We start from the raw sequence: 13,283 nt of genomic DNA, 5'->3' as shown, positions 1-13,283 counted from the left end.
GGATCTGGTGATAAGCTTTCACAAGATCAATCTTCGAGTATACTGTTGTGCCGGTTAAAAAGGCAGTACAATCGTGAATTTTGGGTAACGGGTATCCATCTGGAACATTGACTGCATTGAGATCCCGATAATCACCACAGGACCGCCAGTCATTGTTGTTCTTGGGAACCATGTGTAGCGCTGACGACCACGAGCTTGATGACGGACGAATGATCTGCAGCTGTAACATATGCTCAAACTCGTTGCGAGCAATTGGAAGTTTATCAGGGCCAAGTCGGCGAGGGCGGCAGTGTACCGGTGGGCCTGTGGTAACGATGCAGTGGGTCACAGTGTGCTTGGGGGTCTTATCCATTGGAGACTGCGTTGTAATTGCCGGAAACTCGTTGAGCAGAGCTGTATATGGTGACGTAGGCGGTTTCACGAAAGTGGGGTTTAGGGCCGTAGCGCGTGAGAGAAAACCATTGACCGATAAGCCGGTATAGCTATCCACCAGGCAACAGCGGTTCATATCCACGAGCAGATCAAAATGCCTTAAGAAATCGGCGCCTAAGATTGCGTAGCGTACGTCTGCTATCCAAAATAACCACTGCAGTGTCTTCTTGAGACCGAGATCAAGGGTCAGAGACTTCTGTCCATAAGTTGCGATGACCGAAGAATTGATCGCTTGCAAAGGAGTTGACTTCTCGCGGAGACGCCGGTCAGTTTTGGATGCTGGAATTATGCTGACTTCTGCTCCAGTGTCCACCAGCAAGCGAAGACCTGTGGCTCTGTCGGTGATGTGGAAGAGGCGGCTTGATGCTTGGCCTTGATCGCCCACCGCTGTTATTGACGATCGGCCGGAGCGTTTCCCATGCGCCATGAGCAGGGTGGCACACATCTGCGAGCCGCGGCACGAAAACGCCGGTGACAGTAACATGTGTTCTGCGGTGAAAAGTGGTGCTCGGGCTGGCGGAGGGGCCGTTGCGAAGCAGGCGACATGAGAGATGGTCGGTGTGGACGAGGCTGGTCATTTAAGTTGCGAATGCTCAGCAATTGCAGACGCAAGTTGGCGACTTCAGCTGCGAGATCGTTTACCGTTTTTCGAAGGGAATCTGCTTCGGAAATCGGAGAGGTGTGTGCAGCGTTTATGACTGCCGCAGCAACGTCCATCATGTCATCGGTCATTTCTGCCAGCTCCGACAGCGTCTTATCCTGAGCTGGGACAAGAGCCATTCGCACGGTAGGTGGAAGACGCTGTAGTAACAACTCACGTAGTATGGATGTTTCCAAGCCGTCCGGCTGGTCTCCAAGGTCTTCGTTGCACAGAAGTGTCGCCCTTGCGAGAAAGGAAGGTGCAGATTATGCAAACATATGTTAACAATAGTGGCGAAAAGCATACACTCAAATTTTAAGCACAGGATAAGTGATGCACTCGACTGCGATTCAAGCAACGTCATATACATTTTAGAATGGGGGATATGTAACATGGTATATATAGGACAGACACACAAATCTTTTAGAATTAGGTTCCAAACCATCGGTCGCATGTACGTGCCCTGCGCGGCCTTCCGCTTTCTAAACATATCGCACTGAAAGATCACAACCTTGACTGTATCAAGGTTACACCCTTGACAAACAGTTTTCGAACAACCAGAGAACGGGACGAACGGGAATCTTGCTTTATCTACAAATTCAACACAACAAAAATGGAATAAATGAGCACCCGGGCACCCTCTCCGAATTACGATCATAAAATGCGCAAACGCCATTCTCTAATCAGTCCCCGGCCCCTTGCAGCCCATTGTGAGAATCATAATGTATTGAATCATACCGCTACTTGGCGCAGCTGTAAGCTTATGCGTCTCACCATCGGGACCACTTATGCACAGATAAGTGGTCCCGGACGTCGTACAGTGTAGTGCACGTCGTATAGCGCTGTACTGGAACTGTCATTACACAAACAAGCTTTTACTCTCTTTTTCCATTGGACCTCTTTCCTTTTTCTGCATCTTTTTCTCTGCCAAAAAGAGCCAATGCACTTCATAAATATTGAAGGCGCGGCAACACTACCAGCCTCCTCCGATCTTACACCCACGCCGATACGTAAAAGCATGCGTTGAAATCACTGAATCCACTCCCCACCAATTTCTCTTTCTCCGGTTTAACGCGGTAAACGTCGAGAGTGGACGTCAAAAATGCCGCCCGTGGCCTTACGCCGGAAGGTGCAATACTAAACGCGTGGGATCATTACATTTTCCGTTGAGAGGAAGGTAGGGATGCGGAGGCCCCATTGTTGTCAGATTACTGAATACGTTCAAAAGCTAACGCAATCTTCGCGTTAAGCAAAATCATTCTTAATGACCCTCTCGACAACCTGCTCCTTTTCGTTCTTCTTCTTCTTTGTTCTTCGTCTTCTTTCTTGTTACATTCCTCTTTATGTCATTTCCCTTATTTTCATGACATGGCAAGAGGACACACACACGCTGTAATTATTCTTTTTCCTTGAAGAACAAGGGGTTCGGTGCCGAAACGTCGACAAAGCGCGTGTAATGAGCCCGTGCCGCGCGTTGGCATTCGACGCATCATTAGCCCGACGAGCGCACTTATCACCACAATCTTTGTGCTGTCGTAGCCGTTTGGTTAACTTAATATAGAAAAAAAAGCTTCCGCAGGATGATATTAGTCTATGACGTAAATGAATCCCAAGTCAAAACATGAAAATCGTCATGCCGGTCACGTAAACCATGATCTAGCGGCCGGCGTATCTGTGCCCTCGTGACCGTGTGGTTGGCTTCAGATATACCACAATTTGCATAGCACAACCTGAACTCATCACGGACGTGAAATACAAGACAATAGTGTCCTTACTTGAGTGTCTTGTACGCCACCTGCTTCGCGTAAAATCTATTCCCACATTAAGTTTGAACCGGCCGTTCGGCGGCGCTGTTTTAACGCTAAGAACGGGGTTCATCCAGAATGCATTTTATGCCGCGCGGTGGCGTTCGTCGCATTGTTTGCCCAGTTTCAATTATGAAGTGGGTACAGAAATGGGCCACTTTTTAGGCGCATCTCGAGGGCAGTTTTCAAACAGAAAGGAAATCAAGCAGTATTGGGTGCGACCACCTTTAAATCACGCCCTTGGCGCCACCTCATGATAGTGGACACGCTGCAGTACCTCCGAGCTCTGCGTTGCGCCAGCGGGAAATGGTGTACTTAAATGCTTGCTGTTAGTATTCTGGAGGGCGTATGGCATGTGGCAGAGCTGTATCACGCGATGCGCTACGAAGGGACGGGTGGTGGGTTCGAATCCCTGGTCGCACGCTGCGGAAAATTTTCCGTTATTGATTTTTCTTTTTGGTTTATATATATGGAATATGGCGGTGACGGCAAAAAAATGCCAGAGTGTCCATACGATTGCTATCCCAATAATATGTCCACTAGCATTGCCATTTAAAAGAAGGGCTTTCCCATATCTCATATTGGTCATATCTGATGGGAATTTCTCCTAAGGATTAGAGAGATGTATTGATACCGCATTCACTCTTCTTTTTGTCCCGAAGTGGCAGAGAGGAAAATGTGTTATTTCAGAGCAGGAGAACTCGGGCCACCACGAAACAACCTCGTGAGCTAAAAATATTTAAAGAGAAACGCAGCCGTAGGAGTGCGAGGCTATACTCACAACATATTGTCTTTGTTGGCGTTATTGTCCATCTATACAGGGGCACTGCGCGCAGAAGTTAGGTTACTTTCTCAGTGCTTTTATGTTGGTTCATTGAAATAGTTTCACTATTGAGACCTGTGCAAATTGCGCGGGGAAGCAGTTTTTTTATTATGCAGTTAGCCTTAATACACTGTGTGAGTATTTGGTATACTAAAAATGAATTCAAAATTTTACGAAAATGTATAGGTTAATTAAACTCAGTGGAACACTGTAATTTTAATTCCATTTGCTTATCTGGATAGTTATTTAGGAGTGTTATTTCACTGATTATCGTACGGCAGTCTGTCTATCCACCCTTTTCTTTCTCCTGGCATGTTCACAATGTGAGGTAGCTATTGTATACATTGTTCTGCGAAGGACAATTGAATGAACTCTAAATAATTAGAACGTAACTATATATCAAATCCTCTATTATTGCAGAGATTACAAATAGGTAACTATCTGGAACCCTGGGAAACGTCAAAAAGGCTGATACGATAGGTTACGTGTTAACGCCTTTACACACAAGTGGTTCATGTCTTCGCCAACTCAACAACAGTTACCTTTAGAAAGATTATTTCGATCATGCTTACCAATCTCTTATGCACTACGTGATCTAACGCGCTTTCTTAATCTGTCAAAAAGACATTTGTTTAACATGTTTTGGAAAGTAAGGCGAAACAGCCGTGAATATTCCAGAGGTGCTTGTCAACGAAGCCACCGGGCTGAAATGCCTCTGAAGTGGAAACAAATTCTTGAGGATTTCAACCAGCCAAAAGACGAAACACCAAGGAGAGAAGTGGCACACACAGCTACTAGGCTAACATGTGGTATAGTTGTTAGTGCAGTCTCTGTATGTGCCACTAGTCGCTCCACTGTTTCGTCTTTTAGCTAGTACAAATCCTCAACAGTATGCATCGACTGACCCAGATCGCTATTCTGTACGAAATAAATTCGTGTTCTTAGAGATGTCATTGACGATTTGTGATGATAGTCTGTAGGTGCATATTGGATTTCTCCCTTATTACGTCCCTATTTGTCGCTTTAGATATGAACACATGTGCGGGTTCTCACTGCTAGGGATGCTGCGCGCTATATTTTCACTGGTAGCATATCAATGTCCGAGTACTACTCGAATATTTCGTAGTTCCGGTGGCATGGTGTTTATGCCAGCAGAACTTGCGATGAAGTGCGTTAGTAACTGCTGTAAGCGTTAGTGAATTCGTCCTATTGCACTCGTAATGTTTCTGCCATAGTGTGTTGGGCAGCTCTAGGATAAGCTGCCAGCCTTATTGAGTCTTCTTCCTCAAGCACGCTCCAAACAAAGCAACTCGTATTAATCTCATCTGAAGTTTCAATTGTATCAGATGTAGTGCCATTCTGGGGGCAGGAAATATTCAAAGAGGCACCAATGTTCCTAAGTTTCTGAAGGTTTCAATTCTTTTATTTTCTCTTGCAGACATCGAAAAATTCACCGACGATTACGATACTGCCTAATGAGAATTCTGAGCACAACTTCGTGTTGGGGCAACGCCAACTGTGTTTCAAGTTTTGGCTTTCCGTCGTAAATCGTACGTTTTGTGAAAGTAGGGCAGCACCCACTAGACCAATATTTGTTTTCCTGCGGATAAGCGAGGTACCCGCTACACATCTGTAAGACATTATTTCCGATTTTTGGGGTTTAACATCCCAAAACCACGATATGAATATGAGGGAGGCCGTAGTGGAGGGCTCCGGAAATTTCGACCACCTGGGGTTCGTTAGTGTGCATCTAAATCTAGGTACACGGGCCTCAAGCATGTTCGCCTCCATCGAAAATGCGGCCGACGAGGCTGGGATTCGATCCCGCGACCTTCGCGTCAGCAGCCGAACACCATAACCACTTGACCACCGTGACGGGTAACGTATGATGCGCACTTTGTTGATGCTGCATGTGACTGATGACGATGAAGAAACATGGCTGAGCACGTTGCACTAGGTGGGAAGCATTAAACCACACACTATTTGCGCAGTTAGCATTGTGTGACGACTGGTTGTTATTTTATACCCTTGTTACACGGGCACGCTAACCTCAGTTACGGCAAACCTCAGTTCCCTTAAACCGCAGTTACATCCACTTAGACGGAAAGCCTAACCGCAGTTATCCCACTAACCGTGGTTGCTCCGAACTGAGGTTGACCACCTCAGTTAAGGAAGCTAACACAATGGCGGCACCTAACTTGGTGGTCGAAGGCAGCGTGGCTCCACTGGAGGCTGAAACGTCTTCCCAAAAGCAATTGAACTGGCATTTCTCAAGAACAGAAGCGCTGACACGCGAAACAGTCCGTCAGAACAAACCACGCACCAAACACGGCGATACCAAACGTATCAAGCAACGGATTGTCTTGGCTTTCACACCGACCTTCAGTTGACGTCGCCCATAGCTGCGAGACTAGCCCTTATTTAAGCCAAACCTTGTCAAAACACTTGATGGAATACGCTCGGGGACTGCAGATGCAAGGAGAAAAGATTTATTTTAACTGAAATACATTGTATTTGTGAGTATTTTTTTATAAAAACCAGCTAAACGTTTATATTTTAATCACGAAACTTAATGTCACGTGACCTGCTTCAGCGACCCAAACTAAGGACAACTTTTCGCGTGTAACATGTGCCAACCGTAGTTGGCGCTAACTATAGTTTATTCCTGTTAACTGAGGTCCGTCGTAACTGAGGTTAGCGTGCAATTGTAACTAGGCTATTACTCTTCTGCCACGTTATATTACATAGGCTAACGTGATCCCTTGCATGACATGACGCCTGTAAAGGGTCTTTTTGCAAATTAGCTTCAAGCAACAGCGTAGCGTGGCTCTGTGGTACACAGGTTGAAGGCGCAAAAGACGAAGACAGAGAAGAGGCTTGACACACACGAGCGCTGCCTCTTCTCTGTCTTCGTCTTTTGCGCTTTCAACATGTGTCATGTCAAACCAACAAGGCCAAACAGCTACTCTGTGGTAGAAAACTCGACTGCCACGCAGAGGGCCCGCATTCAAGTCCCGTACGATCCTGGGTATTTCATTCTTATTCTATGTTTTCATGTATATCGGTTACGCCACCGACCACGACCGCAACGTTGGCGCTGCTCAACGCAAGAACGGGCGTTAAGAGCTGCACTCTAAAACTTCGCATTGTTAAACAAAGCTATTTGGAAACGACTTCATAGAGTTTTGGAGTGCACTAATATGTTTTTCTGACTGGAATAACGCGGTACACATCTACCTTCATCATGCGGCAATTATCATCTGCGAATTGCTGTGCATTATGTCTCTCTGTAGAAGTTCAGAAGGGTTGCTGCTCGGCGGAGTACCTCATCCATAATCGTAACGTTTAGGGATATAAAACTCCACAATCAGGAAATTTTATCATATCCAAAACATTACCCACTCTACGGAGACAGGGTGTCTAAAATTATTACAACAAAGAGAACGTTGCAATTATGTTTTTTTAAGATACCAGAGTCATTGCTAAATGCCATCCTAATGCGAATGATCTGCTTTCATGTCGCGCACTAAAAGCAAACAGCGAATAATGTTGTGATCACTCATCACTTCAGATAAGCCTCTCTATTTCACTGAGCTTATGCCCGAACTGCCTGAGGATGTGAGAATAAGATGAGCTTGGTCTTCAAAAGTGGATCAGCAATGAGGTCACCGAGGGGTACACAGTAAAGGCAAAACTATTAGATTCGCCCGTTATGTCTCGATAATGGACCATTTTCATCATCCACGAGTGCGCTTCCCCGTGCTACATATTCACCTCACCAATGGCTGCACCTCCCGCGCTTCAAGTCGAGACGAGGTCGTGGTTCCACGTGCGAGGTCTTCTCTATTTTGCGTGTTGACATTAGGAGAGCTGAGTCTGCATTATCCGCGTCATAGGGCATACTGGGCTTGATCATTTTGTTTGCCGAAGTGGCTAGCTGTCATTAGTTGCGCTAACTCAAATGCAAGAGAGCTAGATTTACGATTAGGAAAAGGCTGTAGTTTGAAGTTTGAAGTTTATTATTATTAGCAAAGTAACGATACATAAAATGAAGGAAACGTTTTACAGACTAGGGTCCCATAGTCCGAAGACTGTAGGGGGACCCACGATAAAGAAAGCATGAAAAAAAATGCAAGGGCAAATGGGAAGACAAAATAGTAAAAACAGAACAATGTTACATAACAGGATATATAGCAAAACAACGAAACGATAAAACATAGTAATAGATACAAGTACAACAATAAAAGCGTTGTATCACAAATCAAAAAGAACTACATAGAATAATTTATGATGTTAGTAGATATAATTTCAAAGTTTTTTTGAATGTGTATACGTTGGCTAAAGACCTTATAGTGGGTGGAATAGAGTTCCATAACGAAATGGCTGTGGATGACAATGATTTTATACCGTAATTAGTGCGAACTCGTGGTAGTAATCAACTTCCTTCTACTGCGAAGCGAGTGCGGTTAGTGTTTTTTAGTAAGTCACAGTTGATGAGATGGAAAGGTAGCCGACGGTTAATTATAATAAAAAACAAACAAGTACAATGAAATTCAAATAACTTACTAATACACAGAATATTATATTGTTTAAGCAATGAAATAGCGTTAGAACGACGAGGGCTGTAAGTGATAATGCGGATAGCTTGATTTTGTATGTGTTGCATAGATGAGATGTACGAATGATAGGGAATCCCCCAGGTATTTATACCATAGTTAAAATGACTATGAATAAATGCAAAGTAGATTGATAATAATGCATTAGTAGAGAAGTATGGCCTAGCTTTAATCAATGCACGAATACCAAAAGCAGTTTTCTCTTTAAGTCTAACAAGTGTAGACCAAAATTAAGGGTTATGTCTAAACGCACACCAAGAAAAACAACAGAATCACAAGCATAGATAGTATTAGGACCCAGTGTTACAGCGGCAGAAGCTAACAAATGTCTTTGAGATGATCTGAAAACCATAAACTGAGTTTTAGAGGGGTTTATAGTTAGGTCATTGTTATTGCACCATAAAGCCACATTATTTAGTACAGAATTTAGTTTGGATATTAAAGATGGGACTGTTTTGGCTTTACATGATACTGTGGTGTCGTCAGCGTACAACACACAATGTGCAGAACATACGACATCAGGGAGATCATTTATATAAATAATAAATAAGAGGGGGCCAAGAATGGACCCCTGCGGGACACCTTGATTAGTAATCTTAGTGTTAGAGTAGGAGCCACTAGTAAAGACCACGTTTTGTCGGTTAAACAGGTAACTTTTTAGAAAGTTTAAAGGCGGTTCGGTAATACCACAAGATTCTAACTTATTGAAGAGAATGGAGTGATTGAGCGTGTCGAATGCTTTTGTAAAGTCTAAAAATACTGAACCCGAGAAGTTACCGCTGTCAATGGAATGTTTGATGAAGTCAGTCAAAGAAAGTAGAGCATGGTTAGTTGAGCTTCCATGACGAAAGCCAAACTGGGAAGGCTTTATAACATTATATTTTGTAAGGTAAGCATTAAGACGCTTTACAAACAGATGTTCAATTAGTTTGCTTAATGATGGAAGGATAGATATAGGCCTATAATTTTTAATGGCCGCTTTATCACCTTTCTTAAAAATTGGTATGACCTTTGCACGCTTTAATGAGTCAGGAAACGAACCCTTAGAAAAGATGAGGTTGATTATATGGGTTAAAGGCAGAGAAATGATATGAGCAACCATCTTTAAATGACGCGCACAAATGTTATCCAAACCAGGAGACGTATTTTTAAGATTGCGAATAGCTGATACTATTTCGTCAGCTGAAGAGGGGAAGAGAAAAAATCAGTGAGGTAAGCGCGGTAAACTAGGTGAAGGAACATTTTTAGAACAGTTGGATGACGAACAGAAATACTCAGAAAGCGCATTAGCAATGTCGTCAGAATGACAGTAAGTAGCGTTATGGTCAGTGATTTTTGTTATGGGCGCGTTGATTGCAGGTGAATTTAAGAATTCATTAAACAGTTTCCACTGCTTTTTAGGATTGTTTTTATTCTTCAAAAATTGTTCATTATAATAAAGTTTCTTGGCACGTTTTAACGAAGAGTTAAGAATATTACAATAACTTTTATAACGAAGTGCCAAGGTGTTATTAAAGGGTTGCCTCTTCACTTTCCTATAGAGATTATTCTTTTTCCTCAAACTCGTTAATAAGGCAGATGTCATCCAAGGGCTTTGAGGCTTTTGGTATTTCTTCTTATGAGCAAAGATCTGAATACTGGCAGAAGTAGCTTCCGAGAATAAGGAGGAAAATATATCAACCGCAGATTGTGGATCAGTTTGCGAGCTAACTTTGGACCAGTCACAGTTTGAAATAGCACTGATGAATCTTACTTTGTCAAAACGTGTGGTAGTAAAGACTGTGTTGATTCGAGCTACAGGGCTATCAAATGTGATGAAGATGGGATAATGATCGGTAATGTCGACATCTACTACTCCGGATACTTTAGGACTGAAGTTAGAAAAAGCATGATCTAAAAGAGTGTTAGAGCCACGTGTGTTGGATTTAGTGTGCGAATCAATGAGGCGCATTAACCCGTACCCTAGAAGGCAATCATTATAGGCAATAGTATTATTCGAATGAGAATCTAATAAGCTAATGTTGATATCGCCTACCAACAGCATGTTTTTGTTCTCTAGTGACAGATTGTTCAGGATGGTCTCAAGAGCCGATAAGAACTGAGATAGTGAAGAAGAAGGGGAGCGATAGATACTACCAAGAACTAAGTTTTTTTGACTCTTTGTAAAATGAGGCTGCTCAATTTCTATCCAAACTGATTCGCAGTATGGAATGGCAATGGAAAGATCCAATCTGCGACTATAATTAATGCCAGAAGAAATGAAAATAGCTGAGCCACCATGGGCGTCAGACGCACGGTGACAATTCTCAGATTTGTACGACGTAAAACCGTACAGATCAGCATCGACATCGGAAAGCCAGGTTTCCGATATACATATGAATGAAAAAGGGTGTTTTGTAGAATGAATGAAATCACTAATGTAATTGTGATTCCTTCGCAAGCCACGGGCATTGAAATGAACCAGAGAGCGATGTTCATCATAGAGTAATGAAATAAATTCGTCAGCAGAAAATGACATGATTAATAGGTGACAAGAAGAGAGAGAAAAAAAAAGAAAAAAAAACAAAAACAAAAAAAACGTAAAAGGCCTTAGAACCGATAACACACAACTAGTCGAAAACCCGAAGGTCGTTCTCAGACTTTATAATGAACACTTTGCTGCTACTAGTCTGACGAGTCTTAATCTGGCAGTTGTCCGTCCATAAGAACTGCCAGCTTCTTTCCTTCTTCAGAGCTAGTACCTTTGAAAACAAACGTTTGTTCTCGAAAGTAAGGTGATCATTTACAAACACTGCAGCATCAGTGGAACCAGAAAAGCCAATTTGGCCAGTACGCAGACGGGCTTTGCGAGCACTACGCACAAACTCGCCCTTCTTGTCGCGGCAACAAGAGCGAGCGATAATGTTCTTCTCTTTGGACTTTGTGGCCACACGATGAACAACGTCCAAATCAGAGGGAGAAACAGGGCAGCCGATGGCATTGCCAATGGTTTTCATGATTGCAAGGCAATTTTCATTTTGCGTGACCGGAACACCCTTGATCTCGACATTATTCAGTCGAGAATACTGTTCCAGGTCAGCAACTTTTTTTTTCCAACGCCTCATTTTTTGCAGAGAGTGCGCGGATCGAAGCCACCAGCTCGTCCTGTTTTGCCTTCATGTTATCAAAAACATCACTTAAGTGCTGAACACTTTCCGTTAGAGTCGCGCATTGATCAAATCCGAGTTCTTTTTGCTTATTAGTGCACTTAGAAACAAGGTCCGCGACCACAGATTCAAGCCTACCATCGAACAGACTTTCGAGCGCGTCAATTCGCTTAGCAAGCTCGGTATTAGTAGGCATAGTTGCAGTATACAATGCAAGAACTTGGCAAAAGCAGCAGTCACGGCTAAGAAAAATGAATAAGGAAAGGCAAATTGAATATCACAAACCTTCACAAAGAATGCGTAGCGTTTAGGTCCAGGTCGATCAGCCGTAACGCTGCTTGCCAAATGAAGACGAGTCACTTGCGACGTCCTTATGTATGCCTGAAGGGGCGGCGCAATCACTGTCCGGTAACAGCAGATTCCGTGGCAGCACGTTGAGCACCGGCGTCGGATCTCGTCAATGAATTCAACGATTAAGGAGATAAATGTTGATTCGAACTGCGCCGGCGCACTGAATCCTGACCACAACCACGCTGACCCCGAAGAAACAGGCCGCGACAGCTGCGACGGGAACAGGCTGCGGACGGAAGTTTGCAGAAAATCTGCACAAAGAATGCGTAGCGTTTAGGTCCAGGTCGATCAGCCGTAACGCTGCTTGCCAAAAAGTATTGCCTCCGGTCCGCACAACAGGGCAGTTAACATGATTGTTTTGTGCATATGGGAATAACAATAGTTAGTTGAAGGAAGAGACATGCAGAATTGCCCAAGTGTCCTGTGACAACACCTTCGGCGAATAACGTGTTAACTACGCGGTTTATAAGAAGCAAATTACTATAGTCCCGGAGCGAATGTGTTTTTGGATGCTCTAAATACGTGCGACATCATATGCAGCTTTAACAATCTTTTGCAAGGTAACGTAAAAAAAAGTTCACACTTGATGTTCCAGGCTAGCAATATTAGCTGTTCGGCACGTCCACGTTTGTCACTGCAGAAAACAAGGCAACGTTATAGCAGAAAGCTCGGCTAGTAGGCTTTTTTACACCGTATGCATCTTCATAGCGATACAATAAATATATCAGTGACAAGTAAGAATAAGTTGTGAAACAGCTAAGCAGGAATAGTTGTGCACAAACCGCCAGAAACGCACTTACCGCATAAATTGTTTTCAATCGTTCAGAATATGCGCAGAAGTTCTAGCGGCGCGCCCTATGGAACAGCTTTTTGTGTGCGTTCACAGGTGCACGTCTTTCAGTGGCTTCCGTTCGTACAACACGTTGACTTATTGCTCATGACCCGTTGCAATCGACGGAGGTGGAGGAAAGTGACTTTACGCGCCGACTGGCAAACACGTACATGCGCACGTGCATCGAACTCGAAAAACTTTCCATATATTATTATTACAGTAGATTTAATACAGAAATATCTGCGCGGTACATTCATGTTTAAAGGCTACAAGGTTCTCGTGCTTTTGAGTAAGGGTGCAGAAGTTAGGCGATACTTGCGGCCATCGCGTAAGGATAACATATCTAAAGCACTAAGGGAATGTGAAATTTAACCAACCAAGACCAGGTAACTTACCAGCTGAGTTATGTTCCTTTGTAGAGCCTTCTCATACAACTTACACCTGCATTTGACAAAAAATGGCGCATATCCGACTCGGCAGCCGCCTGCTTACCGATGATATTCCATTGCCTACGGTGCCGAGGCGTCAGACACGACAAGTCACACTGCACAGAATAGTTGTAAAGACATTCTAGGAGTTCGCCCACACTTATACCTACGTCGTATACAGAAACTATACCAGAATTTTAGTGGCATAAT

At 43.6% G+C, this 13,283-nt stretch overlaps 1 long non-coding RNA gene across 1 annotated transcript; it reads right to left on the bottom strand.

Annotated features, from left to right (window-relative positions):
• Positions 1–863: 863 nt before the first annotated feature.
• LOC125759710 (uncharacterized) lies at positions 864–11,768 on the bottom strand. Its single transcript, XR_007417339.1, has 3 exons — positions 11,748–11,768; positions 1,251–1,315; positions 864–877 (listed from the first exon to the last, which is right to left on the bottom strand). It is a non-coding gene; the product is annotated as an uncharacterized LOC125759710 (long non-coding RNA).
• Between the last annotated feature and the right edge of the window lie 1,515 nt (positions 11,769–13,283).

Source organism: Rhipicephalus sanguineus, chromosome 8 (genome assembly GCF_013339695.2).
Source record: "Rhipicephalus sanguineus isolate Rsan-2018 chromosome 8, BIME_Rsan_1.4, whole genome shotgun sequence".
NCBI lineage: Eukaryota > Metazoa > Arthropoda > Arachnida > Ixodida > Ixodidae > Rhipicephalus > Rhipicephalus sanguineus.
Note: the sequence above shows the minus strand (reverse complement) of the source record. Positions and strands in the feature narration are given on the sequence as shown.